This window comes from Taudactylus pleione, unplaced genomic scaffold (assembly GCF_031769625.1).
Source record: "Taudactylus pleione unplaced genomic scaffold, aTauple2 ptg000707l, whole genome shotgun sequence".
Lineage (NCBI taxonomy): Eukaryota > Metazoa > Chordata > Amphibia > Anura > Myobatrachidae > Taudactylus > Taudactylus pleione.
In genome coordinates this window covers 6,053,684-6,074,994 of record NW_028285109.1, presented here as the reverse complement: position 1 = coordinate 6,074,994, position 21,311 = coordinate 6,053,684, and positions in this window count along the sequence as shown.

Sequence of the window (21,311 nt, the reverse complement as noted above, 5' to 3'; positions counted from 1 at the left end):
AACATAGTGAAATTCATATTGTTAGCTATGAGGTGGTTAAACATGCCTAGAAATGCCTGAGAATCATTGTTATTAAGGTTAATAATACTGTAGGAACAAAAACAGGCCCAAATTATGTGGTTTTAGCTGTTTTTATGATTTTATAAGAAAAAATCCAGATCCAAAACCAAAACACGAAAACAAAACACGGAGGAAAAAAATCCAAAACCAGATTCTGATCCAAAACCAGGTGAGATCCAGATCCAAAACCAAAACATGGGGGTCGGCGCACAGCTCTATTGATAACATACATACATACACACATACAGGCTGGGTCACATACATACATACAGGCAGGGAGGGTGATAGGCATAACTAGGGTACCTCTCTCACCTTAATGTGGACCCTGCAGCTTCTTCCTCGTCGACATGCTGCTGTAGCCCCGCCCTCTGCTGGGGTCAGATGAGCATGTGCTGAGCTCCACCAATCAGGGCTCAGCACAAGCTCCTCTGACCACGGAGTCTCTCACTAGAGCAGCAGGAAGGCTGGACAGGACGATGCTGTTGCTGCACTGTATCACAGCACCTGGCAGGCTGGACACGGACCAGGCAGGCTGTCAGCTACTTGACAGCTGCTTCCGGAGTCCGGCTTCAGGGCGCCCTCTGGCAACTAAGGCGCCTAGAGCTTGCGCTCCGGTGGAACCGCCCTTCCTACGCCCCTGGATTGCAGCCTTCTTTACTATTTACTAGTAAAATGGTGAGAGATAGAAATCTCCTTCTTAGCACCTGAGAGTTTTGCATTTAATGATGTTCCAGATTCTTGCACCACTACCCATTTGCAGCATACACTCACTGGCTAGTGAGCTGTACAGATCCTAACTTTGCTCAAGTTCTGCTTCCGCACCAGTTTGCATGTAACAGTGAGTATGGCTGTACCTGTTATCTATCAATAAACCAACACCACTGGTTAAGTAAATGTGCTTGTCATAGTTTGAGTCATCTGTTGATATGTGCCTACATAACTCTGCAATAACAACACCTACACACAGATCATTTCCAACAATAATAATGATAGTTGTTGGGTATAATGGTGATGACTATTTCCTGTGTAGAAGTGTGTCATTTGTTTACTATGTAGAAGCATGGCATTTAGATGTTGGGGATGGGGTCAGAATCCCAACCTCTGGGTTTCTGGCAGTCAGAATTCTGATGCCAGAATCCCGACACTTATCAGAATACTGGCACCGGTATCCTGACCACCGGAATCCTGAAGTAAGTACTGGGTTTAGGGGGAGGGTTTGGGTTAAGGTAAGGGTTAGGGTGAGGCACTAGGGTGAGGGTTAGGCTGTGGGGAGGGGGGTGGTTAGGTTTAGGGTGCAGGAAAGGAGGGTTAAGTTTAGGCATCTGAGGGGCAGAGGTGAGGATTAGGAACTGGGGATGGAGGGCTAGGGTTAGGGGTTAGGTTAGGAGTACTTACCTTTAGGCATCAGCATTGGAACCTGGTCGGGATGCCGGCATTGGGATTCTGACCGCTGGGATCCCGTGCACTGGTATCCCATACCCAACCCAATTGTTGTGTAGGAGAATCTCAGTGTTTTGCTATACAGGAGAAGGATAATGTGGTGACTTGTAGACATGATATACTGTTATGCATTAGAAACTGCAAAGATGAGTTACTTTAGTTTTTTGCATTGTATCTTGGAGGTATATTATGAAGTCTTCCTAATCAGCTCAGGTTGGCAACGCTGCTGTCTGATGTTATACAGTATACACAATTCCCACCATTATTAGTAAACGTTTATCTAAATGAGGAGACGGCTGTTTTGGAACAGTTATGAAATGAAAGTCATAAATGTAAAAGTTATATGTTAGGGTTTATGTTAACCCATTGGTAAGTGGGTGGATGAGTTTGGGTCTCCCTGGGTGGTCAGGACATGGGCCTGCAGCTGATTTGAACATGTGGAGAGTATACAGGTCTCTCACTAAAGGGAGTTGGCCTTACTGTATAATAGTGTAACCCTGATTAGCTATGCTAGTTTTTTTGTCTACATACAGTAGCAAGTCATTTTATCCATTGTAAAACTATGATCTATATTTCACTTTTAGTGACAGTAATATACGTACTTGAAACACATCAATCAAAAAAGGCAACATCTACACATTGTTACATACATTTTCACTCTATAAATGAACTTGTGGTAAACAGGACAGCAATGGTGATGTACAGTTATACTGTATATTGGTGGCTGCCAAGAACAAGACATTGATGGTGATGTTTATTTTAATCAACCCAGGTGCTCAACAGCCTTTGTTTACTCATTTAAATATCACAGTAGGTACAGTTGTCACAATACAGTTGATATCAGCTGCTGCCATTTTTTTCAAATGCCTTTTTAACTGGAAGGGGTCTATTCATTATCACTTAATTTCTACAACAGCAGGTTTTCACCTATTTTTGAAGAAATTAAGGATTGGGGCTATTCATTATAAAGGTAATGCAGTAGATATCACTGATATCTCCTGCTTACCTTTCAGCCAGATCTGTCTCAAAGTCCTCATACACTATCTGGGGACCTAAATTCATCAAGCTCCAAAACTACAATATTTTTTTAATGCAGGCACACTAGCACTGCCGAGTCAGACTTTCACTGCTCCTTTAGATTTTCAGATCAGCTGTCTCTGCGCCAGAGGAATGATGAATTGCTCCGGCGCTCACCGCGAGTTATTATGTTAATTATCGGGTCTGCCCGGACCCCAATAATTAACATAATGAATAGACCCCAAAGAGTGCAGTAGGTGTGGTAACAGTTATTTTAACATTATGGGCCAGATGTAATAGGGTGAGAGTTTATAAAATGGGAGAGTTTAGCAGTAACCTCTCACATTGGTCGAGTTTTATCTTCAAAATGGGAAAATATCTGTATAAGATTTTATATTGTGAGAGTTTTTGAGTCTGACAAACATGTGAGTTTGCTCTGTTGCTTTGTTCTCGGACTCTATTACATTGGCCGAGTTTAAAAAGTGTGAGAAAAATCTCACATTTTCTAAACTTTCACCATATTATATTTGGCCCAATATGTTGAAACTGTGAAAGTAATTGTCTATTATATACTTCTAGGTCACTGAAAAAAATACTGTAGTAGTTGTAGGTACAAACTATTTTAATACTGTTTATTCCAATTGTGCTGGAAAAAGAAAAACATGTTTATTTACTTGTTTATTTACATGTTTATTTGAGCCCTTTTTCACTCAAATAAACAGTGTAAGTGTGATTAAGCTTTCAATATAATGTATTTCATATAAAATATGACTAAACCTTATCTTGCTTATAAATGCCTAATCTGTTCAAATAAATATTGTAGTAGATATAATTACAATTATTTAACTATATTGAATATTTCCAATATAAGTAAATCTGACATATAAACTGGGGGGCTGATTCCAAGTTGCATACAATTTGGCCATAATTACACATGCATTATTCGAGAAAAATTCAGGTACTTGCCCATATTCAGAGCTGTCTGAAACTATGCGAGAGGACTACCCCTATCCATACTCTTGGTGTCATAGTCATCAGGGCAGCTCCAGATGGAGTAACGCCCAGTGTAAGATTTTTTTATTGTGTCCCCCCAGGTGGAGGGTTGTGGGCACTTGGGAGGGAGAAGGTGCAGTACAAGCGGGCAGTGGAGGGCTGTGGGAACCGGGAGGTAGAAGGTGCAGGTAGGTAGCAGAGGGCTGTGGGGACCTGGAGGGAAAAGGTGCAGGTAGGTAGCAGAGGGCTGTGGAGACTTTGAGGGAGAAGGCGGGCGAAGTCTGAAGTGCTGTGGGGAGGAAAAAAGGCAGAGCATCCAGCTACTACTGCCCAGCCCCGAAACCTAAGCCACAGCTGCAATGCTCCTCTCTGGGGTGGTTCCAGATAGTAATCATTGTTATGAGTGCACACTTACACCATTCCACTCTTAGGTGCAGTAGATCTGTCTGAAATCTCTGCCTCAATTCCATTTGCATGCTGTTGACGGGCCGTCACTAAACCTAGCCTACATGTGAGTGCCCAGCTACTCCCATTCAGCCGCTAGTGGAGATGCTACTGCTACTGACATACATACAACTCTTAATTAACCCATAGATGCATGCGCTTGGCTTTAGACCCTCAATAACTAACTAATAAATATAATCTATAAAGCAAAATCGGAAGACCAATCATGAGGGAACATCAACCCTGTCTCATAGTATTAAACCAGATGGCGCTGGGGATAGAGGAATTTACCTGCCAAAACCTTCCTGTAGGAAATTTTGTTTTAACCAGCAGGTCAACAAATCAGTTTGTTAATTAGTCAAAACTGTATTTTTAGAAATAAGTATTCACCTGTAACCCCAAATACGAATTCAAAAACCTTTTAATTGGCTAATCTAATTTATCAAACCTTCTAAAGAGAACAAGTGATGGTATTGCCCATAGCAACCAATCAGATTATAGCTATCATTTTTCTAGTGCATTCTATAAAATTATAGCTGTAGTATAATTTGTTGCTATGGGCATCACCTCTCCTTGTCCTCTTTAGAAGGTTCATAAATCCCCACCTTCGCTCGATACTACCACAACATGCTAAGAGGCATTGCCGCAAGTTGCGGCGGTGAATACTAAAATACTGAAGCAATTCAATATTGTTCCAGAGCGAGGACAGCTGATCCAAAATGCAGATTTTTCCATACTGCCTAAAACTGCGTCAGACTGGACAATGTTAATGTACATGCGTGAACTGAGTTTATTGGAAGAGCACTAGTGCTAGGCACTATAACCCAGTGCAGCTCTCTCTGGAAGTCTGACCTCCAAAATGTGTCCTTCTCCTGTGGTGTCCTGCATGTTAGGATGTGCCTGGAGACTCCCCAGCTTTACAGAGCCATACAATGCCCCCACAGGTTCACTGTTGCACTGTGCCATCACTGCTTACATAGAAGAGCATACCGCTACCTAGCTGAAGGGTGTATGTGTCATTACCACCTAGCGCACTACAACACCCAGCATACCCAGTCACTCCAGGCTGCATCTAGCATCCACTTAACTTGTACCTGCTTAACCCTGTGTCTTTAGCCAGCTGTATCTCTACCAGGTTAATAAACTAACACCCTGGTTAAACCAATTTGCTGTGTGAACTCACATCCTTATGAACACATGCTGCACACTTATCGCACACAGCATATTAGTCCAACTCTGCCAAAAGGTTAGTGGCCAGGACACGAACATGCCTAGCACCAACATGCACAACCAAATGCGACCAGATACTGTGGTGTGAAGATTGGTGATACCAAAAATACAGACTGCAACAGCACAGAATAAGAGGCTCTGAGTGAGTACAGAAAATTCCTAATTCACCTGCATGAAAATGTACAATGCAGGGACCAACATGAACTGTGCAAAACTAGTGGGTTCAGAGAATTATGCACATTAAATTTCTCAGAAATTGACTTCAGTTGGTATCCAAGTAGATGCCAAGGAGGTTGCTATGGTGATACTGCAAAATCATATGCCAGAGTACAATTTCTTAGTAGTAGCTTTAAAGTCTTGTGCTATGAAGCTATCAACAGAGACCGTGAGATATATTTACTAAAGGTCGATTTTAATACATTTTTATCAATTTTAAATTGATAAAAAAGCAATCAAAATCGATCAACACAGATGTTGTGTTTCTGTGCCTAAATCACATATTTACTAATAGGCAATTTTTTATTTGGATTTTTAAGTATTAGTAAATGTGTGATTTAGCCCCAGAACCACAACATCGATGTTGATTGATTTTTAAATTGATTAAAATTGATCTTTGTTAAATATACCCCTGTATGGGCCAAGCTACTGCAGTTTCAACAGCGCATACCTGTGGAGACTAACGCTGAGAATTCTGTTCTTCTGTTAAGATTCACAAAGCCTATAAAGCCAAAATACAGATATTTCAAGAGTTGTACATTGCAGATCTAGTATTTTAAGTGAAATCTCATTACCTAAACATGATAGCAGGAATGAGTCAGCATTAAATGTAGCAGATAGCTACCACAAGGACTGCTAGTACATGGACTCAGTAGATACAAGTCATTTTAGCTGCAACAAGAGTTGGTTCAGGCAATTAAAGCCATGTAAATCAGTGAACTTCAGAGGAATTGGACACAAAATCCTATATGCCACAAAAGTCGGGACAATTACTGTACGCTTAAGGATTAAAGGCAAAACAGTTAATAAAGACATAGAAGATGTACTATTTGTGCCCGTTCTAGGAAGTAATATAATTGCCATAAGTGTACTGGACAAGCAAGAATACAAGCAAGAATACATAGGGCCTGATTCAGAGCCACTCGTAAGCGGCAGCTCGTTCGCTCCGAGCGATGTTTGGCCAACTGCGCATGCGTACGGATCGTTATACGCATGCGCGAACCAGTCAGTGCGGTTGAAATTCATGTGTTCGCAAAATAGCGAATGCCTGCTAATTTGAGTGACAGGATGAGGCGTATGTGGGTGGTAACAGGGGAAGGTGCTTGCAAACGGGGAGTGGAAATCAGAACGCAGGCGTGCTTAAAGGTCAAAACGGGCGTTTTATGGGTGTGCATAATTAAAACAGCAGCGTCATTGACCACGTCACTGGGTTATTTTATAGCCAGAACTGCTCGCAAAATTGTGGTAGCAAAAACCGACCACAAGAATAGCGAGCAGTTCATACCCTGTTCGATATACTCGATTAATCTAATAAATAGCGGACATGAAGTAGGATGCGAGCGGCCAGGGGGCGTAGTTTCCCAAAAAACGTCCGCAAGTTTTGTTCGCTCGTTCAGACCTAGAGGCATGAACAGAACGCAAACAGCGAACAGTTCATTTGAATAGCCACCCCTATTTTCAGGACGAGCGAGCGCTAATTGCGTCCGGCTCTGAATGAGGGCCATAGTCTGATTTGCAAAGGGTCAATGTGTTGTATACAACCAAAGAGGGACTGTAATCACAACAGTTACCCAGTATCAGCACCAATATATCCTAAACACTAAGAGATGTTGTATGAAGTTAACTTCTGAATCCAACCTATCAATGGGACAGTGGTACAGAACACTAGGATACCTAGAGCACAACAGTAGGCTTCAAGATTGTCAGTGAATAATCCTAAAAGACCAAAGCTAAAAAGCAGCCCAGGAGGCATAATGTTTCACAAGACTACTCTAGCTGAAGATAGACAGGATATCGTAACACTACAAAGGGTTATGATGCCTGCATCTGGAAGCATGTCAGAGAGTGAAATAACAAATACAGATGATCAATCATGGAACAGGAGTTCCATGAGGAGTAACAAAAGAAAACATCTCAGAAGATATAGTGAAGAGTTTGCAAGATTTCCCTGCTGTGAACCTTATACCCTCCAAGAAGCAAAGTCAAGTCGCAACTAGCAATATTGGAAATCTACCATATGTACAAAAGATGACAATGCATGTCCTGAAAGCATAAACACTTAAAAAGTTGTGTATCCAACTACAAATACAGAAATTTGGCAACAGTTGTCTTATCTAGTACCGAGGCGGAGTACATGACTCTTACAGAAACAGCCAAAGAGGCGTTGTGCCTGAAAGAGACTATGTACGAGTTAGGTAATTTTGGTTTAGATGAGACCATCAACATTGCATTTGACAACCGATGTGCAATAGATTTATCTTCCAGTACCAAGTATTGTGATAGGTCTAAACATTTCTATCAAGCAACAATTAGTTAGAGAGCTGGTAGATAATGCCTCAGTGGTAAATTTTATGTGCCCATTGAGAACAAAGTCATTGACATGTTAACTAAAGGTCTGACAGCACATGCCATGAATATTTTCTTGTAGAAACACAGACTGGAATAATATTAAATGTTTACACAATGGCAATAAGAAATATATTCCCCCCGGCTTCTGCTGTATTTAATGTGCAGTGGGTGTGGTTACATAGCATAATGAAGCACTCCCAAATCCTACAAGCATTACACTGAGTGCATACTGTACAGTTCAGATACTTCCTGTCTCATTTTCAACAACACCCCTGCTATATTTATTTTATAAATAATACCTTAATTTATATGCTTTTCAATATTTTCATCTAAAAGTAATGCTGAGTGAGACACTCCATTAATATTAGCACGTCAGCACACTTGATGAAGGTGTAAAATATGACAATTCCCCTAATATGTTTTTCTTTTATGCTTGTGCTTTGAATCTAATGTTGTACTATCCTAGAATTTTGAGTGGCAGCTCGTAGTCCTGAAGGTCTTTGTACCCCTGCCTCTCACAATGCCTCCAGTCACGATTTAATTACCTTTCCTCGCCCCTGCACATCTCCTTTGTCTCTTGATCTCAAACACTGTGCTAGGCAATCAATTCTCAGTGCCTCAGAATAAGCCATCAGGCTCCCATTAGAAGCCTCTGTGCTGAGGTTAACGTATCCTCTCCAGCACTAATTTGCAGGAAAGTCTCAACAAATAATAGGAAAAATAAAAAAGACAGAAAGAATTGGAAAGGAGATTATGCCTTCAGCATATTATGTAGCGTTCAGCACTAAAGAGAATTTCGCACCAGTTGCTGTCCTATCTCACTGCATTTTACTCACAGCTTTTTGTCTGTCAAATATCTTGTGGGCTTCTATAGAAATATAGCTGTCACCTGGAACAGTTTAGAGTTGGAAGCGTTTTTTACTTTCAATGTCAGCGTCCCCCAACAATCAGAGCGGGCTTTATTTTTTGTTTAGGGGACCTCGCTGTTGATCCAATGCGTCTTTCTTCATCTCATATACAGCTGTGGAAAGCTTAGATCCATCAGTGCCTAATGTACTATTTTATTACAATAGCAAAAAAATGTACTTGTTTTCTAACATCAAAACGGCTGAGAAAAAATAAAATTCATCACAACTGTCCAACAGGAGAAATGCCAGCTGGAACATTTACACAGATTCTGACAATAAAAAATGTACAAGTTTTAATTGCTGCAGCCAGATTTATATTAGCGTACTAAATACTAATCAAGAGGCTGCTATGTGTGGAATGAATAATGCAAGTGTCTATCAGTGTGATCTGCAGGTTGTGTAGAGTTTATGGTCTGTGAAGGACAACGCTTATTGCTGTAAGGTTCATTCTTTGTTATATACCAGCATAAGTCATTTAGCCATTACGCTACATTTGTGTTTCGTATTGAAAGACAACTGTAGGATGAATTCCTAAATGTACTGAATTAATCAGAAATCTAATCACATAAAACGCAGCAATCATTTTAATTTGAACATGATATTGATTGGGACCTTTTGCATCTCTAGTAAATTGCATGCTGTGCTCTGGATAATATCTGATTTTCTGCAGGGCAAGATTCTAATGTTTGAAATATGTATACAAAAGGTTGATTAATATGAGCTACAAGCATACTGGCCAACATTTTTTTTGAATAGCAGATACATGTACAGTGAGCATTTAATGGGTAGAACATCTAGATCACCATTTAGTAACCTCCAGGACAGTAAATAACCTTTTTTATTTGATTCTATATGGGAAAAAAAGAGGAACAATAAGAATACATGTTATACTTACACTGTCAGCACTCAATAAAACCATAACCACCCCCACACACTAAGCCTGTCTGCAATAATTAACACACACACCCCGGCATCAGCCTTGGTCATCAGTAGACCTACCCAGGACTGAAAGAGAGATCCTCTTTTTTGTGGCCTCAGAGGCGCCTTCCAGTGGCTGGCGCCCATAGGTAGCCACCTAAAGTTGCCTAATGATAGCACCGGCCCTGATTTAATATGATGGGACTCTATTGCATTTAGCATGATATGTCAGTGGTGCATTTATTATAGGTGCAGGGTGAACAGCGCACATGTGCTCATGAGTCAAGGGGACCCTTCAGTCACCCTGCATATAGAAGTTTGACAGTTAGCACTATATTAATGGGTCTCTCTTGGGTCGCTATAATAGGGCATGACCGCTTCTGGGGAATGGCACAGGTGTACAAGATAGCCAAGACTCTGGCACAGTGGAATTGTCTTTCTTCTATCTAGTCTATCTTTTTTCCAGCCAGAGATGGAGGACAACATACATGAACATTGGCCCACAACTTATAAAACCACAAATGAGTGAAACCCAGTAAGATGCATATCAGTGGTAGTAATTCTAAAGCAGTAGTAGATGTAGTGTGCAGTAATATACCATCAGTAATATAAATGTCCAGAAAAAAGTCACAAATAACAGTTTAGCCCAATAAAATGTAGAAATAAAAAGACTTCCCTGCACTTGTGATGTGCTATGTTGCTCAATATTGTTAGGATGAAATAATAAATGTTTAAAATTAGTGCTAATATTATGTAGACGCAATCCTTATTTCAAAATTACTAATACACATGCATTTATCTATATCAACATTGAATTTATGTTTATAGCTCTTATGAGAATATGTGGAAGGGTGGATCCCTGTGAGGGTAATGTGGAACGGCAATCACAAAGTGAACTGTCCCTACTTTACCGTAAAATGGTAGTTTTCCTCCTCCTGGATGCGGCCACGCCCCCGGCCCGTCCACCAAAGGGGGCGTGCTGTCACTCAACATCGACAGCACGCCCCCTTTGGTACGAGGCCCGGAGCGACGGCTTGCCCGGAGCTATCCGGGTCTCGCGCATGCGCACGACGGAGCCGGCTCCATCGTGCGCATGCGCATTGGGCCACCATCGACCCGCTTGTGATGGCTCAGCACTCGCGAGATACGCTGAGATACGCTGCCTCTTAATTATGCAAACCTCTGAAACGGCGTTAAGACGCTTAGGCACGCCTGCGTTCGCACATCCACTCCACCGGTCCTAGCAGCCAGCCCCTGTTACCACCCACAAATGTCTTCTTCTTTCACTCACTCTGTGGGCTGTCTATGTGCAGCAAGCGACCGCTTCCCCATCTCTCGCACTGGTTTGCGCACTGCGATGCATACGCATGCGCAGAATGCGAAAATCGGCCGGCTACCAGCGAACTATTCGTAGCGAGCAAGTTGGAATCAGGTCCTGAGTGCCAAGTGCTGTATGTACTATATAGTGCTGGGGACTGGATGAGTAGCTTCCCGTACCGCCAGCATTCCCAGGGTTAAAGTCCCAATGCTAGGACTAGACTAGAGTAATTGTACTTTCTACATGGAGAGAATGTTTTTTTTTTTTTAAAGAGTTACATAACACTACAACTGGGAACATCAGATCATGGGCTGCAAGCTACAGCGTGTAAAATTTGGTCATGAGCACCAGGCACAGGCGTGATACATTTAAAGGACATGTAGATGAAAATGTTTTTAAAATATGAACTATCTACAATTGTTTTCTTTTTTAAGCACTACAGCAGGGAGGTCAGCAGTGTAGAATATGAGAGGAAGGATTTTGTGTGCAGACTCCGAGCTCCCCCTTTCTCTTGCCCTTTTCTCTATACTGTGCTCACACAGATCTCCGGGAAAATGGTAAGGGGGGGATTTCTACTATGTGTCATAAAGTGTATGGACTATGGAGCATTACTACTATGGGCATAATGTGTAAGGTTAATTACTACTGTGTGCATAATGTGTAAGGACCATTACTACTGTGGTCATAAAGTGTAAGTGGCATTACTACTGTGTGCACATAATGTGTAAGGGGCATTACTACTGTGGTCATAAAGTGTAAGGGGCATTACTACTGTGTGCACATAATGTGTAAGGGGCATTACTACTGTGGTCATAAAGTGTAAGTGGCACTACTACTGTGTGCACATAATGTGTAAGGGGCATTACTACTGTGGTCATAAAGTGTAAGTGGCACTACTACTGTGTGCACATAATGTGTAAGGGGCATTACTACTGTGGTCATAAAGTGTAAGTGGTATTACTACTGTGTGCACATAATGTGTAGGGGGCATTACTACTGTGTGCACATAATGTGTAAGGGGCATTACTACTGTGTGCACATAATGTGTAAGGGGCATTACTACTGTGTGCACATAATGTGTAAGGGGCATTACTACTGTGTGCACATAATGTGTATGGAGCATTACTACTGTGGTCATAAAGTGTAAGTGGCATTACTACTGTGTGCACATAATGTGTAAGGGGCATTACTACTGTGTGCACATAATGTGTAAGTGGCATTACTACTGTGTGCTCATAATGTGTATGGAACATTACTACTGTGGTCATAATGTGTAAGTGGCATTACTACTGTGTGCACATAATGTGTAAGGGGCATTACTACTGTGTGCACATAATGTGTAAGGGGTGTTACTACTGTGGTCATAATGTGTAAGTGGCATTACTACTTTGTGCACATAATGTATAAGGGGTACTACTACTGAGTAGCGTAATGTGTATAATGTACTTTACTATGTAGTGTAATGTGAATAAGGGGCACTACTGTGTGGCGTAATGTGAATTAGGGGTACTATAGTGTGACCTCACCACTTTTTTGGGGTGCGTACTGTCCCTGTTTACTATATTGGGAGGGGGCACCAATGCTCTTTCTGGCACACAGGACCAAAATGTCTTGTTATGGCTCTGGAATAGAATTAGGATCAAGAGGATAATTTTACTTTGAATACGTGCCATCAGATGTGACTCAACATGTTATACTATCTAATAATCTAATAGGCATGAGCAGGTTAGGATTTTAGAAATCCGACCCCCCCTATCTGAGCCGGGAACCGAGTCCGGCTCGGGTTTTTCCGCCAGACTCAGGGCCTAATTCAGACTTGTTCACTATCTGCGTACGCTCGCTAGATGCGTATGCAAATTTGGCAAAGTGACGCCACGGGAAGCTATCGCTCACCAAGGCATAAGCACGCCCACCATTGTCTTAGCGAGCAGCCACTTTGTGTATGCATACGCCCAATCGCACAGGCAGAGCCGCCCACCAGCAACACGTCATCTCCAGGAAGTGTATTAAAACATTGGCACATCGAGCACTATCGGATGTGAACGCAGTGCTTGAGGTAGCTTTACCATACCGCAAGCATTGCGAGGAAATCAGTGTTAAAAAAAGGTAAGTGACGTGTACTATAATGCTGTCTGTTAATTATACACGGCTCTTAAATGGCGTTGAAACACTCAGGCATGCCTGCGTTCGCATTTCCAACCACCTGTTATTAGTGTCCTACCGCTGTTACCACCACACCTCTCCTGTCACCCATTACCCTGGGCTGCCTTTACTGGGTGAGCGAGAGGGTTGCAATCACAGTGTGTAGCTCGCGCACGCGCAGAACGAAGCGTGCGCATGCGCATACACAGAACATCGGGCCGCTTGCGAACGCACAGTGCGAGTGGCTCTGAATCAGGCCCTCAGTTCCCGGAATGAGGCAAAATGTCATCCTCGCGCTGTCAGATTCTTGCGGGTTTTGAATTCTACAAAAGGTCTCCGCATCGGTGCCATTTTTCACTCCTGCTGTGGATAGTGAGGAGGGAGGGTGGGGATTGCTGTGCTGGTGCTACTGTTGTCCATAGGGGCTGTGTCCAAAGTCCATAGGGGCTGGCTGGGCTGTGTTGTGCAGTGCTGTTGTCCACTGGAGCTGTGTGCAGACAGAAGAAGTGCTCCAAAAAATTAAAACATTTTTTTTTTCTGTGTTTGTGTGCGCCTTAGCTGCACATGCATCAACAAGTAGCAGCGCCAAGCGCGCGCCTGTATCATAAGACAAGGGCCGGCTGGTCTGGTGAAGGGTGGTGTAACCCCAAAATGTGCCCAAAAAAATGAAAACATTTTCTTTTTCTGTGTTTGTGTGATCTTAGCCGCATGTATCAATATATCACATAAATGGAGCACAGAAATGAGGAGGATAAAATAGGGAAAGATCAAGAACCACTTCCTCCTAGTGCTGAAGATGCTGCCACTAGTCATGACATAGATGATGAAATGCCATCACATCGTCTGCCAAGGCGGATGCCCAATGTCATAGTAGAGGGCATATAAAATCCCAAATGCCAAAGTTCAGAAAAATTACCTTAAAAAATAAATTTAAATCATCTGAGGAGAAACGTCAACTTGCCAATATGCCATTTACGACATGGAGTGGCAAGGAATGGCTAATGTACTTCCCTAAGTTCATGACTAGTGGTTCAGCTTCACATGACGATGGAAGCCCTCGTCCTCCTGCTAGAAAAATTAAACGAGTTAAGCTGGAAAAAGCACAGCAAAGAACTGTACACTTTTAATTCTAAGAAGATATCACAAATCCCCATGGAGAGTCCAAGTGTGACGACGGTTGCGATGCCTGACCTTCCCAACACTGGACGGGAAGAGGTGGATCCTTCCACCATTTGCATGCCCTCTGCAAGTGCTGGAAGGAGCACCCCAGATGCTGATATTCATATTGAAGACGTTACTGTTGAAGTACAACAGGATGAGCATATTGGTATAGCTGGCGCTGAGGAGGAAGTTGACGATGAGGATTCTGATGGTGAGGTGGTTTGTTTAAATCAGGCACCGGGGGAGACATTTGTTGTCCGTAGGATGAAAAAGCCCATCATGGTCATGCCTGGGCAGAAGACCAAACATTCCACCTCTTTGGTCTGGCAATATTTCTATCCAAATCCGGACAACAACTGTCTTGCCATATGTACCATATGTAAAGGTGGAATAAGTAGGGGTAGGGACGTTAACCACCTAGGAACATCCTCCTTTATAAGTCACCTGCAGCGCGTTCATAAAAAGTTACTGTCAAGTTCAGAAACTGTGGCTAAGACCATAAGCAGTCCAAGGACACCTAAATCCCTTTGTCCTGTTGTATCCAAGCACCTGCAAACCACACCGTCAACTCCCTCCTCGTCAATTTCCTCCTCAGTCAGGATCTGAAGTAGTCCTGCAGGCCATGTCACTGGCATGACTGACTCTCCTATCCGTTATTCCTCCGGAGGATCCTTCATTGCTACGCCTACTGCTGCTGCTGCTGCTGTTGCTGCTGCTGGGAGTCGTTCATCATTCCAGAGAGGTAGTAGGAACACCACTACTTCTTTTACTAAGCAATTGACCCTCCAACAGTCCTTAGCAAGGAGGATGTAGTACGATAGCAGTCATCCTGTTGAAAAGCGGATAACTGAGGCCTTGACAGCTATGTTGGTGTTAGACATGCGTCCGGTATCCGCCATTAGTGCAGTGGGATTTAGACAATTGATGGAGGTAGTGTGTCCCCGGTACCAAATCCCATCTAAATTTCACTTCACTTGGCAGGCGATACTGAGAATGTACAGAGACATCAGAAAAAGTGTCCTCAGTGTCCTACAAAAAGGCAGTTGTACCCAATGTCCATTTAACCATGGACATGTGGACAAGTGTAACAGGGATGACTAAAGACTATATGACTGTGACAGCTCACTTGGTAGATCTATCGCCTTACGCAGCAACAACAGCAGCGTCACCAGTAGCAGCATCTCAGAAACACCAGCTCGTTCCAAGGCAGGCTACGCTGTGTATCACTGGTTTCAGTAAGAGGCACACTGCCGACAACCTCTTAGAGAAACTGAGGGAAATCATCGCCCAATGGCTTACCCCACTTAGACTCTCCTGGGGATTTGTGATATTTGACAATGCCACCAATATTGTGCAGGCATTGCATCTGGGAAATTCCAGCACGTCCCATGTATTGCTCACACAATAAATTTGCTGGTGCAGAAGTTCTGAAAAATGACAAGGGCATGCAGGAGACTCTTTGGGTGGCCCAAAAAATATCTGGCCACTTTCTCGCCATTCAGCGACTACGTGCTGAAAACTGGAGCACCAGAAAACACTCTTGAACCTGCCCTCCCATCACCTGAAGCAAGAGGTTGTGACGCGGTGGAACGCAACCCTCTGTATGCTTCAGAGGATGGAGGAGCAGCAAAAGGCCATTCAAGCCTATATATCCACTTATGACATAGGCAAAGTAAGGGGTATGCACCTGTCTCAAGCGCAGTGGAGAATGATTTCCGTGTTGTGCAAGGTTCTCCAGCCCTTCGAACTTGCCACACGTGAAGTCAGTTCGGGGACTAATTAATTCTCTGTAAGGATGAGGACAACACTGAAGAGGGTGAGGAATTGGTGGATGAGGAGGATGAGGATGACATCTTGCCTCTGTAGAGCCAGTTTGTGCAGGGACAGATTAATTGCCAGCTTTTTTGTGGGGGCCCAAACCAACCAATCATTTCAGCCACAGTCGTGTGGCAGACCCTGGCACTGAAATGATTGGTTTGTTAAAATGTGCATGTCCTGTTTATTCAACATAAGGGTGGATGGGATGGCCTAAGGACAATTCCATCTTGCATCTCTTTTTTTTCTTTGCAGTATGTACTCTTGGGGTATAGTTTTTCAGACTGCCACTGCACCCCTGCACTGCAGACACTGTCAGCACACATGCACTGAGGACACCGCTGGCACCCCCGCTCTGCCAACACCGCTGGCACCCTGCATTGAGAACACCCCTGTACTGCTGACACAGTCAGCAATCCTGCACTGAGGACACTGCTGGCACCCCCGCTCTGCCGACACTGCCAGTACCCTTCACTGAGAATGCTGCCAGCACCGCAGCACTGCCATTCCATGTACTGAGGATACTGCCAGCAACCCCCACACTGCCGACACAGCCAGCAAATCTGCACTAAAGACACCACTGGCACCCGTGCTCTGCCGAAACACAGCCAGCAAACCTGCACTAAAGACACCGCTGGCACCCCCGCACTGCCGAAACACAGCCAGCAAACCTGCACTAAAGACACAGCTGGCACCCCCGCACTGCCGATATCACCGGTACCCTTCACTGAGAACACAACCAGAACCACAGGACTGCTATTCCATGTACTGAGGACACCGTCAGCAACCCTGCTCTGCCGACTTCTGTCACAGTAAGTGCACTATTGGTGTTTCCAACCCACACTGTATAACACATTATGGACCTCATTCAGAGGCGGTCGTAAGCGGCTGCTCGGTCGTACACAGGGCCGTAGCTAGGGTGGTGCGGCTGGTGCGCAGTCACAGATGCTCCGGGGGCGGAACCGATCGCCTCCACAATGTCTATTTGCCGGATGGCCGCCGGTTCTTTCACATGTGACTGGCCAGCTGGACTGTGGGCTGAATGATGTATGTGGCCCCGCCCCCAGTCGCATGTCACTCACTGCACCATTAGTGTATTACAGGTACTGGCAGCCCACCAGACCAGCGCTTGTCAGCTTGCCAGTAGTCCCCAGCATGGAGGTCTGTTCAGCTCTGAGCTCCTGAATTCACGCAAGAACAGTCTCCTCTCACGAGTTCAGGAGCTCAGAGCTGACAACCACGCTGCAGGCCACTAGTACTGACAAAGGCCCTCATTCAGAGCCGTTCGCTATTTGCGTTCGTTCGTTCAAAAACAAGGGGTGGCTATTCAAATGATCCGTTCGCACATTGCAGTCTGTTCACACCTCTAAGTCTGAACGAGCGAGCAAAACATACGCTCGTTTATTTGTTAAAAACGCCCCCTGGCCGCTCGCACCATACGTCATGTCCGCTATTTATTAGATTAATCGAGTACATCGAACAGGATATGAACCGCTCGCTATTCTTGTGGTTGGTTTTTTCAACCGCTATTTTGCGAGCAGTTCTGAGTTAAAAAAAACCAAGTGACGTGGTCAATGACGCTGCTGTATTAATTATGCACACCCATAAAACGCCCGTTTTGACCTTTAAGCACGCCTGCGTTCTGATCTCCACTCCCTGTTTTCAAGCACCGTCCCCTGTTACCACCCACATACGCCTCATTCTGTCACTCAAAATAGCAGGCACTCGCTATATTGCGTACAAACGATTTTCAGCCGCACTGACTAGTTCGCGCATGCGTACTAAAAACCGTACGCATGCGCAGATGTGCGAACATCGCTCGGAACGAGCGTACTGCCGCTAGCGAGTGGCTCTGAATGAGGGTCAAAGTTCCTCACCACATTGCTGCGCAGTGCTCCCAGTCCCAGATGGCCGTCTCTACTCTGTTCTCCTGCTACTGAACGCGCAGCCGCGCAGAGACTGTTAGCTCCCTCTGCAGCAGCAGAATACCGGCAACAGTAAGTAACCCCCCTCTCTCCTGGTCTCCAGTCTTTTAGAGAAGCAGGAGGTAGAGGAGGAGTGGAAATGGGGGGGGGGGGGGGGGTAATTGTGAGATTTAGGAATGAATAGTTATAAACAAATGCCCCACTGTAGTTCCTTCCAGCCCTGGAACATGAACCATTTACCTCTGCACCCTGTAAGTACACCACCTGTGAAGTGTAACTGACCTCCCTGCAACTGAAACCCCCACACCCTGCAATTATCCCTACTGCACACTGTATCCCCACCCCTGCAACTGCCACCTCTGCACCCTGTAATTGCCCTCATGCAAGTGACACCCCTGCAACCTGTAAATTCACCCCACTACACGCTGTACCTCCCACACTTACACTATGTAACTGTCACCAATGCAAGTGACACCACTGCACACCTATGCAACTGTACCCTTGCATGCTATAAGTGCACCCGCCAGCAACTGCACCCCCACACTTGCCTTTGAGACCACGCCCCTTTTTTTGTCTCTCCCTAATTAAAGTAGGGGGGGCACCAATGCGCTTACTGGCACAGGGCACCAAAATATCTAGCTACAGCTCTGGTCGTACACATCCGATGTTTCCAAACCACGAATGTGCACAGTTTGTTGTGCGCATGTGCGTACGAGGCTTTGCGATCCAAAATGCTGTAGATCGTACGGCTTACGAGCAGGAAGTGGCTTCTGAGAGTTGATTGACATGAAAGGCTGTTTGTGGGTGTTGACGGGGGTGGTGGTCTGAAAACGCAGGCGTGCCTCAGCGTTTTGAGGGCGTACGTAAATGACCTGCTCCGACCGACATAGAAGGCCAGAAGTAGTAAAACGTCACTGTGCGAGCAGGTTAGAGGGCTGGCTGATCGTACACCTTAAGGTAGGATAGGAGCACCTGCAAGCCACACAGTACAATCGATAGTATCAAACGTAACTGATGTTAGGATTGATGTTTCTATTTTGAGCCACACATTGCAAGCAGCTAATAATCGATTATTGAAGCTAATAACACTGCTAATTGGCTTGTAATTGATTCAGCTGCGTTTGCATTAGCGAATAATAAGAATAAATAAATTTCATGGTGATGGCTCTACGTTTTTTTTTTTTTGTGGGTATCAACACAACACAAGCGGCCGCAACCATCAGAAGAAAATTAACATACAGCAACTGACAACGATTGACTAGATCGCTAACTGCTATCACTCGTTAGCTAGAGGAGGTGCATTGTTCACGTATGGGCGTCACTTTGGTTGCGACCGACCGGCCATGCGATTGCTTCCTTTTTCAGTGTTTCAGGCGTATGACCGAGCGGCCGCTTACGACCGCCTCTGAATGAGGTCCTATATCCGTGTTGGAAATTAGAAGCTGAACTGCCACATGTTAGTGCCGCCCACTGTGTCACTTAGCTTAGTCACTTAGCACATTAATGAATTAGATATTATTAAAGAAAAAGTCATAACAATTGACAAAATGCATCAGTAAGAACTTTTCACAAAGACTTTCACTTCATCTATGAACGACGCAGGAAAGCATTTGGAGCACCAGTCACCACTACTGTTAAAACAAGAGAAGATACTATAACTTGCTCCTACTTTACATGGGACAGATTGATCCGTACTAGTAGAAGAGACCACCCACAGCTTTTGCGAGTGGCCAGGTGATGGTCGCGACCATCGCGACCATCGGGCTTGAGATGAGACCCTTATGGTAGGGTCTCGTCTGCCGCAAGCCCCAGTGAGCTTCCTGCTCTAATAGAGCAGGAAGCTCACTACTGACATCACGAGTGATGTCAGTAGGGCCGCCCACAAACGGCAACCGTTCCTTTGGGAATCCTCCGTTTGTGTCGAGCTGTCGATCAACATCGACAGCCGCCCCATTTGTAGCGAGCTCTGGAGCGAGTGAATTTCTCACTCGCTCCGGGGCTCGTGTGTGCACAGTGACCCACCATCAACCTGCTTGCAAGCGCCTGATTTGCTCATCCTGACCAAAATGCGATCGAATCTGGGATTCTAAACATGAAGAATTTCTGTGATTTCCAACCATTGGATTTGCAGTTTTAGTTGGATCGAGGAATCATGGAAACGGCCGTCTGATGTATGGGGCCCTTTATTGTAGAGATGTGTGGTTCAGTTTCGGTGGAAACTGAACACAACTGAACTTAAGGGATCTGTGTCAAACCGAGTCCCAGTTGGAGTCATCCCACCAAGCTGTATAGTGATATTTTTCAGTAGTTAGTTCATGTTCTACATGAATAGACCCCTTTAGTCTAAATGTGTCATCTTTAAAACAGGCAAATCAGTTCACCGATACAAAACTAAGGATGGTGAACAAACTGTGGGCCTGATTCAGCAAGGATCGCTAACTGCGATCGCAATAGCAATTACGCACACAGTCTGACTGCAAAGATATGCTAATGATTGCATATGCAGCCTAACATAAGGATGCCCACTTCACCATACACACATTCAAAATACTTAGCAAAACTGCTAAACCATTGGTAACATCGAGTACAATCGGAGCCTCACGCACACTTGCACAAGGTCTGACCTTACTCAGGAATTGTTAACCTCATCGCACACAGTGAAAGCCCAAGCTGCGTAAGGCGTCGCAGTGGCTAATTTATGCATGCCCCTGCAATGGCACGCCTGTGTTTCGCCGACCACCCCCCCCAAATGGTACTTCCTGTCAATCACTCTGCGATGTGTCTACCTAGTCACTGTAATTGCAGTCTCAATGACAGTGGAGTGTTTGTGCATGCGCACTGTGATGCATACGCATGCACAGCATGCAACAATCACCCGATTGCATGCGTAATTGCAATAGCGATCCTTGGTGAATCAGGCACTGTGTTCACAAACTTCACAGATCCCGCCTTCCACCATTTCCACAAACTATGAATGTGGGAATTAGCAGCAGTAAAAGTAAAGATGGTGACTTAGAAATTGAGGATGCTACTGTGGAAGTCCAAAAGGCTGTTGGGGATATTTGTGCATCTGACACCAATGAGGATATTTATGATGAGGATGCTGTTTGTGTAAAAGTAAGTCAGTCACCATTGGCACTAGTTTTTGCCCTTGATTAGAAGGCCATTGCCATGCCTGGACATAAGACCAAAAAAGCAACCTCTTTTATGTGGAATAATTTTTACCCAAATCCTGACAACATTTGTCAAGTCATCAGCACCATTTGTGAAGCTAAAGAAAGTAGAGTTAGGGAAAATAACCATCTAACAACCTGTTACATCAACTGCAGCAAGTTCATGCAAATTATTTGGAAAAATCTCACAAATCTTGTAAAA